The sequence below is a fragment of the Camelus bactrianus genome, chromosome 7 (assembly GCF_048773025.1).
Source record: "Camelus bactrianus isolate YW-2024 breed Bactrian camel chromosome 7, ASM4877302v1, whole genome shotgun sequence".
In the NCBI taxonomy this organism is placed as follows: domain Eukaryota; kingdom Metazoa; phylum Chordata; class Mammalia; order Artiodactyla; family Camelidae; genus Camelus; species Camelus bactrianus.
In genome coordinates, this window is record NC_133545.1 from 51085599 (window position 1) to 51106367 (window position 20769).

General features: G+C 37.8%; 1 long non-coding RNA gene across 1 annotated transcript in view; it reads right to left on the reverse strand.

Moving 5' to 3' along the window:
* Positions 1 to 20769, reverse strand: part of LOC141578161 (uncharacterized) — a 404029-nt gene that overhangs the window by 357990 nt on the left and 25270 nt on the right. The gene's annotated exons all lie outside the window — the stretch shown is intronic.

Below are 20769 nucleotides of genomic sequence, written 5' to 3' on the forward strand. Positions count from 1 at the left end.
ATAGCCAAGACATGGAAACAACCCAAATGTCCATTGACAGGTGACTGAATAAAGGAGATATGGTATATTTATACAGTGGAATACTACTTAGCCATTAAAAGGAATAAAAGAGTGCCATTTGCAGCAACGTGGATGGACCTGGAGATTAGGATTCTAAGTGAAGTAAGTCAGAAAGAGAAAGAAAAATACCATATGATATCACTTATATGTAGAATCTCAAAAAAACAGGACACAAGTGAACTTATCTACAAAAAAGAAACACTCACAGGCAGACAGAACATACTTATGATTACCAGGGGTAAAGCAGGTAGGAAAGGATAAATCATGAGTTTGAAATTCGCACCTCTTGCGGAGTGATGGAAATATTAGCTATCTTGATTATGGTGGTTTCATAGGTGTATACATCTATCAAAATTCATCAAGTTGTACATCTGAAATATGTGTAATTTGCTTGTACAGAAATTATACCACAATAAATACGTAAAAAAAATTAAAAAGGCAGTGGCAGGAACAACGCTCCTCTGCAAATTCATTTTCCAGATTCTATAAGATCACTGTTGAGTAGCGAGAACAAGCTTTTCAGGGAGAACTGTACGATCAAGTATCAGCCAAATGTCTGTCAGTCAAGATGACGTCAGGTCACTCAAACAGAGAAATCACTGTAAGCAGAGTTACCTCTTTTGCTATCATCCTGTCTATCAATGATGATCTCTTCCTCCTTCCACTAATGCGGATGGTCAGACCTGTTGTTATAACACAGAACATGAGATGATTTATTTCATTCCTCTCATTAGACCATTTTCACGGAAAAATTCACAAATGTACCCATGTACCCAAGGCTGACCATATATTCCAGCCTCCGTTGGACCTCATTCCTGTAAAAAGATTTTTCTAAGAACCGGAAAGCCATCTTTGTGGGTTGTGACGAATGTACACACCTGTGTACTTTTATCAGGCAATGTTAGCATGGGGCAGCTCAAACAAACCCCAGGGCTCCCCAGCGTCAGAGGCCTTCTCATAGGAGCTGGAGGAACAGGATACCAGCCGGTATCCGTCTCCTTCCAGGCGGGTGTTGGCTCACTTGAAGCAGGTGGTGGGTTTACGAGTCTAATGTATTATATATTTCTCAATAGACAAATATTTGCACTGGACCTGAATAAATAAGAAAAAAAATTCCCCAGCTTAGTTTCCCACGTATATCCGAAGTTTTAGGACACCTCAGCATTTAAACTACTTTAGGAGGTGGGGGAATGGGCCACGGAGTCCTGGCTTTCCTTTTTCTTCTCCTTAAAACCTGCCCTGACCAATAAAGGACAAAGGCTGGAAGGCAGAAGGGTAGTGAGGCGTATTGGAGACTTCCCAGATTTTTCCCATTTGAAGAGCTTTTTGATATGTAGAGGACATGCAGATGTTAGCTCTCATAGAAGGATTCTAGGCAAGTTTCCAACTGAGCCAGAAAGTGGCCTATCTAGTTCTCTTTCTCTAGTAATTTATGTTGTTTCTTGCCACAGTATGACATGGTCATTTTTTATCTTAAATGTGACCTGCACTGATGAAGAAATTTGAGTCAATGTTCAACAGGTTTAACAGACTATTAGTTTCACATTACACCTTTAGAGCATGAGTATGCATACCTGTTTCTTCCCTGTGGGCCTGTTTTTTTCCACTCCGGTTTCTTACATCCTTACTGAAAAGGTGGAGATTAGTATTTGGTTTGGCTTCCCTGCTGAACTTGACAGAGCTACCCCACTGCAGGGGGAATGAGACAGAGGGACTTCAATAGGATGATGACATTATGGAAAACACATAACCTTCTCCAAAGCAGCCACAAAAGAAAAGCAAGAGTCAACCACCGGCATGAACGTTAATTTCATAAATGCAGTACATGTTTAAAGTCCTCTAAAATGTGGTGTTTTGACTTTTGAAAATTAGTAACAGTAGGAAAACTGATTTAAATGAATACTCCCCTCCAAAAAGCAGAGTAGTTTGACCCATAACTTTCTCATCCAGCATGACTGGAAAATTGGATTTAAAAGGAAGATAATTTGATTCATCCAATTTTCTCTACAAGGAAAAAGCAATCAGAGTGAGATACAATTTCCAAAGGGCTTCTTGCATTTCCCTCTTGAAGGAAGGTCCAGAGAAATGCAGTAATTGAGTTTTCCAATCATCGAAGAGTAGCCTGAGTTGACTGGTACCGAGATCACAGATGAGTATCTGGGGGTGATTTGGTGAAAATATTAGGGAAAGACAATTCATCTCTCTCCCTCCCTGTCTCTCTCAGTCACCCTCTCTCCTACAAGTTTAGGACAACTGGAGGAGAAAAAAAGGGACTTAAGAGAAGTAAGGCTATGAGTTATGACATGAATATCCATTAATGTTCTTTGAGAAGTGCAAGTTAAAATGGGAATAATCTTTCATTATTTTTGTTGCATGGTGCCTTCGAAGGCCTGAGAGTTATCTGAGTTAAAATCATGACTTTGATCAAATATTCTGCTTAATTATAATTTATAATCCATGAAAGATCATCTTCAAAGCATAGATATTAGAACATATCTGCCTTAAGTACATAATAAAATTAATCTTTGATTACTGGGAGACTTCTAGTGTCTCAGATTTTCATCATACCCAAACAAATGGACATCTCCCCCCCCCCATCAAATTATCAGGAGAATTCCACAGAGTTGATGCCTCTCTTGAAAGATTTCCCTATTTTTGTTATTTTAACTCTCCATACTGCAGATTTTCCACCTACCTTTCTGGCCAACCTTCTCTAATGTCCTCCCCAAATCTCTAATCAACTTCCAGACCTGGAAAGCACTAGTACTCCACCCTAGGTCCTTCTTTATTTTTTATCTGCTATCTTTCTATAAGTTACCTCATCTAATTCTATTAATTTAAAACCCACTGATATGCTGATGATTCACAGATTTTATTTCCAGCCCTGATTTCTCCACCGAGGGCCAAACTCCATTTTAGTAAATGGCACCATCTTATTTGCTCAAACCAAAACCTTCCCATGATTTTAGGGAACTTACCCGTGATTATTCCTACTACTCACTCCCCACAGCTAACCCTTCAACAAGTCCTATCGACTATCCTGCCAAAATCTACTTCTTTCCATATGACCTTTCCTCTGTCTCCAGCGACACCCTCTAGGCTTAGTCACTATAAACTTTCACATAGACTAGTGCAGTTGCTTCTTAACTATTCCTTTTGCTCCAGTTTTTCCTTTTGTAAGTCAATAAATCGTCTTTATTACTTAACCTAGAATAACCTTTCGAAAAAAATGGAACAAGGGCAAACTGCTCCCTGGCATAAAACCACTTAGTGGTTTCCCAATGGACTATGTCTCTGCGTGCTGAAATAAGAAAACTCAGTTCAAATTGACTTAAATGATAAACAGAATCTGCTGACTCATATAAAGAAAACCCAGAAATAGAGCATCTCAAAAATGCCATCAAAGTCCCATTTTCTGCTTTCTTCTGCCATCCAGTGTTGAATTTCTCCCAGTAATAGTGCATAAAAAGACACAATCAGGATAACAAATGTTCTTGTTCACATCCAAGAGGAGGAAGCAAGTGTTCCATGGTTTGCCCCAGTTGGATGTCTTGGGTCACAGGCCCACCCCTGACAAAAATGACTATGAACAGAGGATTGGAATATGCTGATTGGCCTAAGCCAAGTAGGACCCATTCATGGAGCTGGAGATGGGGTCTGCTTCCCACCGAAGAATAAGGGCAATGCACTAAGATGGAGAAGACTCATAAAATCAGAAAGCTGGAAAAAGGATGTCCTAGTTCAGGCTGCTGTGACAGAATATCATAGACTGAGTGACTTGAACAGCAATCATTTATTTCTCACAGTCTGGAGACTGGAAGTGTGAGATCACAGTGCCAGCACGGTTGGGTTTTTGGTGAAGTATCTCTCTGGTCTGCAGATAGTTGTCTTCTTCTTGTAGTCTCACATGTCAGAGAGAGACACACAGACAGATGGAGTGCTCTCTTGGTCTCTTCTTATAAAGGCACTAATCCCACTAATGTGGGCTCCACCCTCATCACCCAATTAGCTCCAAAAGGCTCCACCTCCTAATACTATCACATTTAGGAGTTAAGATTTCAACAATTTTGGTGGGGTAGGGGGTGGGGGGAGATACAAATATTTAGTCCATAACAAGGGAAAGATGAAAGTTAGGTAGGCAACCAACAATGTCCATGATTCATGGGCTGTAAGGTGCTACTGATCAATTTCCTTTCTCCTGGCCTTCTCTCTAACAGTCTTGTCCCAGTCTTCCTGCTCACTGTGTCCAGACATACTGGCACTTATATTTCCCTCTCATGCCAAGAAGCTCTTTCCCATCTCAGATTATTTGCACTCACTGCTCTTGACTCAAACAGTCTTCTCCAGGCAGCTTTTCAAATGGCTGGTTTCTTTTTGTTCCTCTGATCTTAGAACACTGCCTCTTCTGCTGTGGCCTCTTTAATAAGCCATGGCAGTTGTACACACCCCCTTTCTAACCACAGGGCCTTAGAATTCACTACATCTCACTATGTAGACTTAGAAGTCATCACATACAGTGTAATGACCTAAAAGTTCATTTTACCTTTATTTTTTAATTTTTTAATTGAAGTACAGTCAATTACAATGTGCATGTTACATTTAATTACCACAATTTGTTTATTAAAAATTGAAATAGAGGTTTTATTTAATTTAAAAATAATTAGTTATTTGCTATTTTTCCTCTTTGAAACAAAAGGAAACTCTCAGAGGAGCATAAAAGGAACCAGTCTTGAAACCTTGCTTCCTCGGCAGTCAAGAAATTCTATTATTCGAGAAACAACCCCACTAAGAGAAGGAATGTAAACGAACAAATTTGGAGTTCCTGAGTCAGGGATCATGTCTGCAATGGCCATAGCAGATGCGATAGTCCTGATTACAGGCAACTGCTTTGCCAGACTGGTCAGTGCAACGCCTTCCTTTTGAAGCACTGTCTGTAAGAATCCCTACTCTTACTGTGCTATGACCATTCCTTCCGTAAGTATGAAGAACTTAGACTGATTTATTGTTGTGTATAAAATCACTAAGCCTTTAGGAACATGACTGATCTTTGAAAATTAGATACTGTGGAGGAAAACAAGAATCAGCAGCACTTAGCACGTTTACTACTACAATGATTTTAAAACTATGCATTGATATAAACGTTTGCAAACATGCTGTGATGCATTGGAAAAGCTAAATTTATGATACTTGCTTTATAAAAAATAAATTTCACAAGAGAAATGTCATGATAAAACGAGGTACTGGAGCCCTTTGATGCAAGAGATGCCTTTATTTGCAGAAAACTGGAGAAATTGTCAATACCAGCGGGTGCCTCAGTAAATTTCACTGGATTTTTGTTGTGTCCCTATGAAACCTCATTCCAGCAGAGACCCAATGAAATATTGACACCACGTGTCTACCTCTGATGACAGTTGTCCAGGTAAAAATACATGTATTTGCAAGACAGTTCTGGGAAGCTAATGCTGGCCTCGTTTTAGAGCTTAATAGATTTTTGACAATCTGACTATTCAGTTTAGCACTCCATCAGTCATTGAGGAGTTTTGAGTTATTTGTCGTTCCCCTGTATGTGTATGCCACATTGCAACAATAGTATTTGCCCAATTTCACCACCTAATAGATTGAAAATGTAAAATATGTGCATTTTACCAAAATAAGACACACTCTATATAGTAAGATCATTATTTTATATGTAACACTAAAAATGACTTAAAGTGTTGTCAGTTCAACTATGACACATAATCAATTGTAAAAGTCATTCCCATTTTAGAGCTGTTAAAATGTTGAAAGATGTGCATCTTAGAATAGAAGAAATATGTTTATAAAGGACAGAATGTAATGCCAATCTTGATTTCTATGCTTAGATTTACTAATTCAGTAACCTGGATCCCAGCACCTCGTTAAATTACTAAAAGAAACGGTAACTTCTTGTATTTTCTTTAATGTTCAAAAAGAAGTAGTTTTAAACAAACAAAAAAATGTTTTCAGTGTGTTTGGAATCTAATATTTTCAATTTGTGTACCTAAAAAGTAAATCAAGCACCCTCTGACCTAGAATTATATATTAGTACTTCCACTTGCCTCTCCCTCATGTAAAATGAGGATTTTGGAGCAGAGGTTTAATAGGTGCCTGACCTTGAACAAATTATATTACCTCTGGGTTTTTTCATTTGTAAATTCAAATAACAATAGTGGTCCTCTTATAGTGTTGTTGGTATTGTTATAGTGTTCTCATATAGTATTTAAATAAGATGCGTTAAGTGCTTGGAATCAATGGTGCCTAGCACAGAGCAAGTAAATGAAAGGGATTACTATCATTTCACATCCACTCAAAATACATGTAAGTAATATGGAATTAAGTTCTACTGACATGCCCATGAGAAGGGGGAGTAGGAAAGGTAAGGAAGTGTTGTAGATATTATTGCTAATTTATGAACCACGTCAAAACTTACTATCTTGAGAGAACTATTTTATAACTTGCACTGATGCTGTGGGTTAGGACTTGATACAGAATACAGATGCATGATGTTGGGGTCCTTGGCTGGGAAGACTTGAAGGGAGGGGAGGGTAACTCAACAGCTAACGGCTATATAATCGTCTTAAAGTGTCTTCACTCCTACTTCTGGCAGTTGATGCTGGCTGTAAGCTGAGACCTCAGCTGGTCTATCAGCCAGAAAATGCGTATGTGTAATCTCCTTGTGGTCTATCAATGTGGAGTTGTTTGGGGGTCCTCACAGTGTGGTGGCTAGGTTCCAAGAGCAAGCTTATCAAGAGAGCAGGCAGAAGTTGTGTTGCTTTTATGACCTAGCTTTGGAAGTCACATAATGTCCCATAGCACCACCAGATTTATGAAGAGGAAACACAGAACCCACGTTTAAGTGAGAGGGCTGTCTAAGTCACTTTGAAAGAAGAGTATGTGGAATGGGAGATATTGTTGCAAACTGTTTGAAAAATAGTCTTCCAAAGAGAGTGAGAACAAATAAGAAAGAGAGAGAGAAACTTTTAAGACAACCTGAAAGATGAATACCTCTTATGACAGAGCTGTGCAGGAAAACAATTTGGAGAGGAACTTAATTTTGAAGTGTCAAATAACCACTGCATAAACACAGAAACTCATTGAGAACTGTCAAAAGTCTGTTAGGCTCATATACTTTGAAAGAGAGCAAACTAGAACAAAAATTTTTAGAGTTGCTTTTCAAACTATGCAAAGATAAAAAAAAAAGTTGTTTGATATACAGATACTCAGGACCCATCATAAACTAGGTAAGGCAAGAAATTCAGGAGAGTTAACATGTGCCTAGAGAAGGGAGTGAGCAAAAACTCTATTCATAAAAATTCTGTTAGTTTTTAAGGTTAATTGTACGGAATATTACTCACCCATTAAAGAGAATAAAATAATGCCATTTGCAGCAACATGGATGGACCTAGAGATTATCATATTAAGTAAAGTAAGTCAGACAGAGAAAGACAAATATCATATGATATCACTTTTATGTGAAATCTTAAAAAAAATGATACAAATTCTATTTATAAACCAAAAAGAAACTCACAAACATAGAAAACAAACTATGGTTACCACAGGGGAAAGGGCAGGGAGGAATAAATTCGGAGTTGGGGATTAACAGACATACATTACTACATTTAAAATAGATAAACAACAAGGATCTACTGTATAGTACAGAGAACTATATTCAATTTCTTGTAATAACATAATGGAAAAGAATCTGAAAATAAAATATATATGTATGTATATACGTAACTGAATCATTTTGCTATTACACCTGAAACTAACACTGTAAATCAACTACATTTCAATAAAATTTTTTTTAAAAAGAATAAATCATAGAATTTTTTAAGATTTAAGAATAGTGGCCTTTTATTGTGCATGTATGTGCAGAGTGCTCTACTAGAGTATTTACTTTTTCATATCTGAATTTTGCAACATTATGAGATTAGAATAATTACCCCCTCCCCCCCACCCCGTTTACAGGTAAGAAAGCTGAGTCCCAAAGAGACTAAATGATTTGAACTGTTCTGCCTGATCCTTAACTCTATGCATTTTGCACCACCACACAATGCTTTTGATTTGTTTATAAAACAAACTTCTTGAGGACATTTAAGTCAAAAATAACAAACAGACACTCCTGGCCAGAATTTGAAACAGAGGAGTAGAATTCAAGTTTCTACTGAAAACGTTTTATTTGTAATACTAAAACATGCTAAAGAAGAGGGCATTTAGTCAGCAACAAACCCAGCGGGGCATTAGAGCACCATCTTTGAGAGGTGCCCCCATGCAAGGCCTAAGTTGACTTTGTTTTGGAGAAGAGTATATACTAAGAAGAAAAAATAAATTAATTTCAAACAGTGAGAAATAGGAATCTTCAGGGAGATTTCTTAATGAGACAAAACACACATTTTTGAACAAAAAAATTTATAAATATCCAGAGGTAGTTCTAGAAATCAGTAAGGACCAACAAGCCCCAGAAACACAAACCCAAGGCTGTGTTAATAAGCTAGACAAATAAATATGGATTTAAATCAATGTTCTTGGAGCTTAATATTGCCATTAAAAATAGACATTTACAGGATAATGTTACAGAAGTTTTAACATGACAGGCTGTTTCTTATAAACTCATTTTTTCTTTATTATTCCTTATTCTTTTTAGGCTGTGACTTGGACTTTCTTTACAAACATCTTTAGATTTGCATTTTTCTCACTGTCTAGATTAACATGACCTTCCAAATTTCCCTCAGTAATAAAATATTTTATTGAGTTATTGAAACTTTTTTATTTAGAAATATTTTTTGAGATAGTGCAATAAAGATATTTTATAACAGTTTGCTACTTAAGCCAAGAACAATCATGGGTATTTTTTAAATATGTGTCACACAACACCAATCACAGAATTGAATTTTATAAAAGATAATGTAATACTGATATTTTTCATCTAAGTAGTGGATTAAGCTCTCCTCTATAGTTGGCCATTTACCTAAAATCTTGGTGAAGAAGTTAGAGAAAAATATTTAAGAAATATTCTTAAATTAAGAAGTGAAAACAATGCTCAAAGTACTAGTTCACAGCAGAAAATGCAAAAGCAAATTAAGAGTATTAAACTGCATTCTTTCCACAATAAGCTAGTTCTGACTATTTAGAAAAAACAAGGCTCTTTGTTGGAGCCTCTCCCAGTAACATTATCACCATTTATAATAAAATGCCAAATTCACCCTAGTTATTAATTACACGAATAATTTTAAATTCACACATGCACATGCATATGCACATATACACAGCAGAATGAGTCAAGAAACAAAAAAGGGACTGAGGTCTTTCCTGTTTGCTTTTTAAGTGTGTTTCTATACTGCTAAAAGCTACTTACTGGTGGTTTAAATCCTTTCCTATTCGAAAGTGTCTATTCCTGAGACCTAATTTTTTAAGCTTTAGGTTAAAAATCTATAATAACTCATTAAGAGTGTGTTTTTAACCATTTTGCCATAGAGTGAGAATTATCATTTAGAGAAAAACTGCTTAAAATATTTCTGCAGCTAACAAGCGATTACCAGGAGATCTTCTCTAGCATTTACCTCTGGGTCATCTGACCCAGGCTGGATGGACTTGAAAAAAACCAGAGACCAGTGCAGTGCTTCCTGGTTTATGTAAATGCACTGGCTGCTGTAACCTCACCCCAAAAAAGGGAGATAATAATTTCAGACCCCAGTATTTGACAAATATTCACCCTTCTATAAATGATGACTACTCGAAGGGCCACATTTTACCATCATCAACTCATCTTCAAAGAATACAAAATACACTTTCTTTTGAAAATGAACATCATTATTCATTCGCCCCTGAGATCTGGATTTAAATGTTACTGAGGAGGATGTAATTTGAGCTGTTGTTTCAAGCTTTGATTTGGAACTACACGTGGGGCCCGAGGGGAAGGTAACTAGTTAGGAGAAACCTTCCCTCGTCTGCTGGGGGCAGCTTCATAGGAGGCTAAGGATTTTTCAGAAGGAACAGTATACACTAAAAGTATATGGAAAATCCTCTTGTGGTTAGAAATTCTCCTGAGCCTTCCAGTCCATTCCGTACAGATAGTTAGTGGTGGGCTTTTGTTTACTACCTTCAGAGCTCTCTGAACCGCATCCAGGCCCATCATATCATCAGTCTCCAGCCTGGTATAGATCGTTAAATTGGCTAACAGAACTGGGCCTCCCCAACTTCTCAATGAACACCTCATTCATACTGTAGTAAACAATGTATAATAGACTGGCTAGGAAGAAATATAGTTTACTTTCCAGTTTAGACAGTAACTGGATCTAGCCTTTAGGGCATTGGTGAATGAAAAAAAAAAGTGGTCTGAAGCATTTATTTCACCCTACTTATAGTAGGTTTTACGTTAAATTGATCAGGTTGTTAATTAGTTTGTCTTAATAGGTAAATGTTCCCACTTGAAATCTTATTTACACCATTTTTTGGCACAGACTCCAAAGGCATATCAAAGTTTAACGTCAAACCAGCCGGATACACATTATCATAAAGTCTCAATTTATGATAATTGACAGTGTGACTTCATGACAACACAAAAGGCACGGTTCCGAAGTGGTGCTTTTATACATTTGCAGAGTTTTATACATTTATAGAGCTTTATTTATACAGTTGCATTATTAAAAATGTTGAACCCAAAGTTAGCCCTTTTTTTCCCCCTCTGCTGCACCTAGAAACTCAGACTCTTCAATGGCAAAGATTTGGATTAAAAGAACAAAGAGGGGCCAGAGGGAAATAATGGTATATGAAAATAACTCCTCTCTTCAGGAGTCACAAGGCTTCCCTGGGGCTTTCCAGAGAAATTAACAAACTGAGGTAAATTTGGAGCAAGCTGATGCAAATTTGGGTCTTTGCATCATGACAAACCACTACCCTTCCTAAAGGGCAAATGTGAAGTGCCTTCTTCAATGGCTCAACTGGCAGGTGTTAATTAACAACATAGTCTGATTCTTGGCTGGAGTTAAGGACAACTTTCAGGAGCCTCTGCTCACTATTTGACTGATCGTCCCACTCAGGCAGTCAGGCCCCCTTTACACACCTTGGCTTGTGGTTGAACACCCAGGCTTTGAGTGGTCCTGGACTCAAGTCCCAGTTCTGCCATTTTTAAACCTACATTAATTTAGACAAATCATCTACTCTGTCTTAAAACCTCTGTTTCTTGAAGTAAAAAACTGTCGTCATGATACCCACCTGACATATTATTGTAAGGAAGAGGAATGATGGAGTAAAGCACCTAGCTCAGGGCCCAACAAATAATTAACAATCATTCTTCATTCAGTAAATATTTCTGCAATATTACCATTATGAGCTACAAAGAATCATGAGTCAAACAGATGGAACTGAATTCTATCCTACATTTAGAACTCATTACTGCAACAACCCAAGGGCAAGAACAGGGCCTACTTGACTCACTTGTCACTAGCAGACATATTTTTCTGCAAGCTTGTTCATGCAGTCCAGCACACACTGTTTGTGAGGGCCTTGCAGAATACTTACAGTTTCACATTTATATCCCTAATAATAGTTTGAAACTTGGGGCATTTATTTTCCTTTCTATCCATAGGTCTAGCCTCCATGCCCCCCTCATCTTTATATTTTACTGTATGAATAAAAGTGCAGCCTTTAGAATCAGACAGACAAGGGTTTGACTCCTGGATCCAACATTTACTAGTTGTGAAATCTTGGACAAATTATTGACCTCTGTGAAAAGATTCACCTCATCTACAAAACTGGAATGATAATAATTGTCTTATAATGGTATTGCGAGGATTAGAAACAAAGAATTGTATGTTCCTGACACATAGTTGGTTCTCAATAAATGTGAGCAACATTATTACAGTTCTTTGGGTTACTTCTTCCTAATTCTAACCTTTGGTCCTAAGCTGAGGTATTTCAGTCTTTGTAAAAATAAAGGTCTCATTCTGAACTTCTAGTTTTAGACAAGATCGAGTAGATATACTTCCTTCATTCTTCTTGCTAAATACAGCTAAAAACCATGGATATTATATGTAAAGAAAACAAGACTCTCAAAGATAGAAAGAAGATGGAAAACCAGACAGAGATCTTGGGACCCAAGGAATGACACGCTGGAGAATTCCCTGGGTTTTCTTTTTGCCTCAGATATCCTAAACTAGGGAGTGACGATGTTGGCAACCTATACCACTAATAAGCACACACAAAATAAGCTCCAAAAAAAGCCTGCCCTCTCCAGACAAAGAACCAGATATGGCACAGCCCACAAAACAGAAAACTCTTAGGCAAAATCACTCTGCTCTAGCCCAATATCATAGGAAAAGTTGTAGTTTCACTGTCACCCGTGTTGGCAAAGGTCAAGCAGAATGCCAAGACTTCTACCACCATTTGGTGATAATGTGGCACTTCTCCCAGATGTGATGATATCAAGGAGACCAAGTGGCAAGTGAAGACTTTTACCACTTGCCAGCATTTATGAGGCCATCTCCCCATCCCTGTGCGTTGTCAGTAAATGCTATGGAGGGAGGAGTAATGAGGCACCCCTTCCTCTCCCAGGCAGGATGGAGTCATTAGAGGCCTATGGAGCAGTCAGAAGTCCTATCCCCACCTAGCAGTAACAAGACATTCATCCTCACCTGTTGTGTCAACAGAGGTTGAATGAGGAGCCTGGATTTCTATTAGCATGGGCAGTAATGAGATGGCTCCCCACTTCCCTCACCAGGGTGGTATTGGAGGTGCCACTGATAAAACAGAAGATTTAAAGAAGATCTACAATCTTAATATAATACCCAAAATATCCAGGATCCATGAGACAAATTTAAAAAACTCATCATACCCAGAACCAAGAAAAACCTCAACTTGAATAAGAAAAGATAATCATTAGATGTCAACACTGAGATGACATCAATGTTGGAACTATCCAGCAAGAACTTTAAAACAGCCCTTATACTGATGCTTCAATGAGCAATTACAAAATACTTGAAGCAAATGAAAAAAAAAAAAAGAAATTCTCAGTGAAGAAACAGAAGACATAAAGAAGAACCAAAAGGAAATTTTTAAATGGAAAAATATAATAACTGAATTTTTTAACTCAACGGATAGGCTCAATAGCAGAATAGAGAGAACAGAAGAATCAGTGAACTTGAAGACAGAGGTGAAGAAAATCACAAACTGAACAATAGAGAACAAATATACTTTTTAAAAAAATTAGCACAGACCTCAGGGACCTGTAGGACTATAATGAAAGATTTTACATTTACATCATTGGCATCTTGAAAGGAAAGGAGAAGGATGTTGAGATTGAAAGTCTTTGAAAAAATAATGGCCAACAAATTCCAAGTTTGGCAATAGACACAAACCTACAGAATCCAAACAGAATAAACCCACAGATATCCACACGAAGACATATGGTAATCAAACCTCTGAAAACTAAAGACAAAGCCTTGGTAACAGAGAGACAAACAACGCATTACCGGTGCAGAGGGAAAAACAGTCAACGTGACGCAAGTTTCTCATCAGAAACCATGGAGGCCACAGGAAATGAACAGCATTTTTCAAGTGCTGGACAAAAAACGAAACAAAACAAACAAAACCCTGTGAAGCCACAATCCTGTATTCAGTAAAATATTCTTCAAAAATTGAATAGAAATCAAGACATTCTCCAGTAAAGAGAATGTAGGTTATTGCCAGAACCTAAAGTATGGCTAAAGAAAATCCTTGAAACATAATACCAATATTATTTTTCTTTCTGTTTTTTTTATTTAATTGAAGTACAATGTGCCCATTTCTGGTGCACAGCACAATGTCCCAGTCATGCAAATACATACCTATATTCATTTTCATATTCTTTTTCATTAAACGTTATTACAAGACACTGAATATAGTTCCCTGTGCTACTAGAAGAAACTTGATTTTTTAAAACTCTATTCAGAATACCAGTATTAAAAGAAGGAATCTGGGAACCTCAAGTAAGATTATAAAGAGCAGGAATACAGATAAATATAATACATGTGTCTTTTCCTCTTGAGTTTTCCAAATCACATGCGATGCCTGGAGGAAAAATTGTAATATATCATGTTGTGTTCAAGATACACACAAGAAATATTTAAGACTATCATATTATAAAAGGTAGGTGAAGTGCGAGGTGAGGCGGGTGAAGACACACCAGTGTACCATTAAAAAAAAAATGGGGCAGGGGTGGAAATAAAGGGACTTAAAGGGAGGTAGCTTCCACCCTTCACTCAAACTGGTAAAATGTTGATGCCAGTAAACTGTGTTAAGTTATGTGTATATAACATTATACCTAAAGCAACAGTGGAAAATACACACAAAGAGACACATTCAGAACTTCTCTAGATAATTTAAAGTGAAACTCTAAAAATGTTCACGTAAACTACAGGAAGACAGGAAGAAGATTTTATTCTGTTTAGGTCTGGGCAAAATATTCTCAGTCCTGCCCTTCAATGATACAAGCTGTACCCGCACCTTCAACCTCCCTTTACTGTGAATATTGATTATAACACATGGGTCTATACCCGGTGGGCCCCACTAATAGCCACTATACTCCTGGACTCAATATTAATTAAAAGTGGTGCTGAGAAAAATAACACTCAGGGCTGACTGAAGAGCCAAGAGTCCTGTTTTCCCAGAAAATCAATAGAGCTCTGGATCAAGCAAGATCACAAGAAATAAGGGGACTTGGACTGCACTAAATTGAACCCCGTCCCTCCTCCCCCATCATCCACAAAGTAGCTTTTACTGCACCGCATTTTGGTGTAAACTATCAGCAATGCTTTTCAAGGAGGCAGCCCTGCTTATAATGTTAATAACAGTACTGTTGTCTTCCATTTATTGGGCCCTCTTACATACCAGGCATCTTGTTTAAACTATCATTAATCCTTTAAACAAGCCTAGAAAGGCAGATATTATCTCATTTACAAGTGTATGGGCCAGAAGGTAAACTTGTATCTGTCTCTACTCACTCAGACAGTGACTGAATAGAGAATTTATTGCAAGAATTTTTTTTTCCCCGCTGCTTTACAGTGTTCTCATTAGAAGATACCAGGAGAAATTCTGAGTTTAGGAGAGAAAACAGTTGTTAACAGGAATTAGAATCACAAGGCTATAAAAGAAATTAGGATGGATAGCCAAGAGAGTGGACTGAATCTGTGAACATACAATGAAGAGGAAACAAGAGAAAAATCTTCATGGCCACTGATAAGAAAGGGAGGCATCAAACTACCCTGATAGGTTCTCACACAAGGAGGAGCTTCTTAAATGCTGTTTAGGCAGGAACAAATCATATATTAAAATTCTGGAAACTTGGATAGCAGGTATTGAAATGCTACAGGATGTAAGGGGACCATTGAAGGGGTGAGTCAGATTCAGATACAGTAACTGGGTTTCTATTCACTTTCTTGAGGGTTCTTAATATACATGCATGTCAGAAGCAATCCAGCTCTGGGGCTGGAAACTTCCCCTACTCTCTTTCACCTTAACAGGCAGCCTTTTCTTGAAGAGTGAAACAATTGGGATCTTGTCCAGTCTTGTGTTTAAAGCAATGAGTGTTTGGTCAGCCCCTTAACTTTTCTGAGCCTATTTCCCTATTTGTAAATTAAGGACTCTGGAGTAACCAATCTCTAAAATCAATGTCTAATGTAAAATCCATGATCCTATTGAAAATATTTTAGAGACAAACTCTAGTTCTGATTGTTTGAAAAACACGATATTTATAATCCCTATTGGCTTCTGGATTATTACTCAATGTCCAAGAATTTTTGTGAATGTTAACACAACTTCACAACGACCAATCTTTATAATTACATTAGTGCTTAAGTGCTGTTTCTTCAACTATCTGAAATACACATTACTACCTCTGTTTTTTCAGAGAACATTTATTTCTCTATTTTTGGTTTCATAGCCGTAAACTCCTCTTTCCACATCAGCCGGATGTCTCCCAGTGACCATTAACGGGAACCACCACAAAAGATGTCGAAAGATCAACAGAGAGCAATCACTACGATGAAGAATAAAACTCAAAGCCCAAGTACCCTCAAGCAATTCAACATATTTGTGAAACAAAGTGACAGCCATCAGCACAGCTCTGGCTGTCTGAGGAGTTAGAGTGACACTACTCTTTGGAGCCACACTTTTATGCCAAGTGGGATAAGTTTAGCTGCCCTACTTTCTCAAACACTGGTTTTAAGAGTGAAATGATGTGATGTACACAAAAGACCATTGAGCACACAGAAGCATATTAACATGGAAATGTATCAGTAGCTCTCTCTTCCTAGAAACAGGTTGCACATTATCATATCCACAAAGTAGCAGTCTGATTCTATAAAATATCTAGGGTGATGGAAGTTTTTTTTTTAATACTGAAGTTTGTTCTATGGAATGTTAATAGATGTTATGCAAATAACAGCAGCCGTGAAATCCCTTCCAAAATGTTTTTGATCAAATAGTCTGAAAAAAATGCTTGGTTAACCAAAATTAAACAGACTTTGTTCCTGCAGAACTTCTTAATGCCTTTAACATGCTAATATGCAATGCTTCTTGGGCGTTGTATAATGCGGTGATTTCTAAGCCTATTTGACTGTAAAACTGTTTTCCTAGGGAACATCTCTTGGCATTAATGCCCAATGAGTATCATTAGGAAACAGAACACTCATAAACTTTCTTTCTTGCACAACTTGCTGAATGAAGCAGAACTTATTCAGTGTGCGCCTCAGATCTGGAATTGCAGACAGACACACCGAAAGGAGCCAGGAGCTAACACTGATTCCAGCTGGGTTAATCACTTTTCTAACAACATTAAGATACACAGGGCTTCTGGGCAGCAGGTATTTTAGAGACAAGGCGTATTTTTGCTTCCCAGGTTTTAAAGTAAAACTATAGGTAAAGGGATACCATTTGGCCTAAATTCACCCACTCAAATCACCAGAGCAGCTCTCCCTTCTCACCTGGACCCAGATTCCAACATCCCATGTTCTAACTGTATCCTTCTCTTCTCTATTCAGAACTTCCGGCCCGAAACTTTCCAGGACACAATGGGGGTCCTAGGGAAAGACAGTGTATCGTAGTAAATAAGAACTCACTTGGCTGTCAGACTATCTGGATTCAAGTCCTAGGCTCAGCCTCCACAATTTGCGAGCTGGGTGGCCTTGGGCGGGTCACTTGACTCTCCTGGCGTCAGTTTCCTCTGGTATAGGGCAGATGTTGTAATAGAGAAATCTTCATTCTTCAAATTTAGGAACTGGATAAATTTGAATAAATCCCTTGCTATCCAAACTCCCACTATTTGCTGTCTGAAAATTAGGTACCAACTTGATTTGGACAGTATGATACCCTTCAACTTTGCTCTCCACACTCGGTAACTAAATAGATCTGGCAGGAAGGAATATTTGTGATCCACACATCATCGAGGTCCTTGTAAGGACTAAATTAGTTAACATCTGTACAGCACTTTGAGACTGTCTGGCACATAGTCTGTGTGTGCTATTCCTCCTGTCTCAGCTACTAGGACACAATATTACGTGCGCATTAATGACAGACTTCTTCTAGGCCATTTATTTTTATTTAACAGAAGCTCGCGGTGTTTTAATCCAAAGTTTTCTTAAAAGATTAACCTTCAACTTTTATTTATGTGTTTGTTTGTTTTTACCAAAGGATCTTTTTAGGAAAAAGGAAAAAAAAAAAAACGGGGATATGAACCTGGAAACCTCATTTCTGGTCAAACTAATTTCTAGCAAAATACTAATCATAAGACATTAGTAGGGGCAAAACCTCTGAAGTTTCAGTTTCTCCTTCCAAAAAGAGGAAAAAATGGTAAGGAGAAAAGTAAAAGGAAGCACTCGGGAAGGGAACTGCTCGTCACTGCACTTGGGCCACTGCTGACTGTATTTGTGGGTTATGACCTCAGAATTACAGTCCCAACACCCATATGAAATGCAGAGCCATGACCAAAGCTGTTGCTGCAGAGGAAATCAGAGCACATTTCACACCAATTAGCAGACTGGTGGTTGTACAATAGACATTTGGGGGACAACATTCAGTCAAGCAACAAACACTCAATGAGGACCTACTAAGCACCAGGAGCTGTTCTTGGGGCACCTCTGGTTGAATCATGGAGTATGTGACTCATTACCTACAGAACCAGGTGTTGATGTAAATTTCCCCTCTCTCCTGCCATTTTGCTGATCCTTACCAAGTCACACGTATTCTTTGCTGACGCTTCTTTCTTTGTGAAAATGTACCTCTCCACCTCCATGAGACTAGGACTATTTACACAATCATACTTCTAAAGTGTGCATTTCCTCAAAAGGAAAGTATAACTGCAAACCAGTCTACTTATCAGTACAGTATCAGGGGACTGATTTCCAAGTGGAAAGCCCACTTTGTTATTCATTCATTTTCTTCCCTTGGAAATTTAATAAACTTTATCTAAAAGGTCATGAGTCCTTCCTGAATAGCAGAACCAAAGGTATTTGTATAGCATTTAATATTTAGCCAATCCTTTACGATCTGATTGTTTGTTTTCCTCCTAGCAACCCAAAGTAGTTCATTACTATCACATTCTTTTTAGAAATGAAGAAGCTGAGCCCCCAAAGTATACTCACTTTATTAAGTGTGACCAACAGTATTATCCTTCCTCTATCAGTCAAGTGCGAAGTAAGTCATCAACTGGAACAACATTTTTACCTTCTTTTTAAATTTTATTTCCTAAGTATAATTGACCATGCAAAGATTTAATCCTAGCAGACAAAAAAAAGGGGGGGGGGGGCTCAGATAAAACATGAATCTGGTGCCATTCAATAAAAAATACTATTGCGTTTTTTAATATGAAAGAAATCTCCCCCTGTCTTCAATATCCTTTTCCCCTTATCCCAATTATCTACTAAATTACCCATAAAATAAGCCATCAGCTTATCTCAGACTAATATGAAATCACAAAAAAGAGAAAGAAAAAAAAAAAACCCAGGTGACTAAAAACTTTAGGTTAAAACAAAAGGGAATAAAATAAACAAACAAAAAGAAAACAAACAAAACAAAAACCAAAAAAGTAAAAAAGAAAAAACAAATGAGAAAAGTCACGGAGGGTGAATTGCAACTCCACAGCCCTTATTGTGTGACCTTCTCTAGGTCAAAAGCAATTTGTTTTTCTGAGGAAATACCATAAATGCTGGCTGTCTGAGGACACTTCAAAGTCATGCACTCTGACCTCATCTGGGCCCTCACTGTCCAGAGGTTCTTTTGTGCACCTTTATCCCATTCACAACTTTTGCTTCATCCCCAACACACAGATCCCACAGGTTACCTTGCTTTTTGATAAATGGACTTTTTAATCATTTATGAATGAATGAATGAATCTTTTCCTTTTTCAATTCCCAACTTAATCATACAGAACTCTCTTCCCCTTCAATTTCTCCAGTCCTTAGGGACCCTTTTCCCATTATCTCTAACAAGTTCAGATGGGCTCCATTCTAAAATAAACCTTCATCAGCCCTGTTATCCCCTCAAACCACCACCCTGTCCCTTGTCCCTAAGTCCTTGAGTTATCAGTATTTGGCTTTCTATAAATTCTTCTCTTCCCAATCATATCACAAAACTCTAAAAACTGGCTTTTGCTCTCAATTATCTACTTTTCAGTTATATACAGGACACATTTATTCTTTCATAGATTTAAACCAGGGTTTCCTTTTTGCCAGGTCCCATGGTCTGTTTTCAGTGTTTTTTTTTTTAATTAATTTTTTTTATTGAAGTGTAGTCAGTTTAAAATGTTATGTCAGTTTCTGGTTGTTTTCAGTCTTTATTTTCCACCGTTCCTTTGACACAGTATGTCCATCCCATATTTACTGTCTTTTGCTCTCTTTTACCTTTTAAGGCTCAAAACTCTATGGTAAAATCTGTCTCCTTCATTTCACACCAGATCGGTTGCCAGTCCAGGATGCTTGATCTCCTGTCCCCTTCTCTTCATTTCCACTGGCCCAGTCCAATTCAAGCTGTCATTAAAGTCTTATCTAGAGCCTCACATAGTCTTCTCTACCACCTTCTCTCCCCTTTCAAAACAGTACAACAGATTGCTTGTCCTGCTTAAAAGTCCAGCTTGAATCATGTGAGTCTCCAACCAAATGGCTAGTACACAAGTTCCTATCTCTGCTCGGTCATTCAGTGCTGATTTACTGAATTTCTTTTGTGCACCAGGTACCGTGCCAGGTACTGACCATTTGGTGGCAGACAAAATAGAGTAGCAAGGGAAGTCTTGGTCTATGCCAGTAGCTTTCAAATGTTTTGTCTCTACAATCACCTGTTTGAAAGAAATTTTTCTTGGAAGCCCAGAGTGTAAGATACCCAAAAGAAGAGTTGTTCTGAATGAGATTGGGGCTGCCTACTTTTTCTCTCCCACCATGGGATCCTTCAGAGATTCCTGAAAAGTACCCTAGGCTCTCTTGATTTTCAAATACTATGCTTTGAAATACATGCGCACAGACACACACATGCTTCTTGTAGTAACCCAAAAATTTCCCCGATTTTTGCCAACTACTTTCTGTGTGTTGTCCTTTCTCAGTCACAAATTCCTTTATGCAAATTCTGGATCAAATTTTATTTGATAGCAGCTGTACTACTACAAAAGGTTTATATTTTGCAAACTCAAGCATGCATGGAATCTGCTTATTCATAGACAGTGTAGTGATT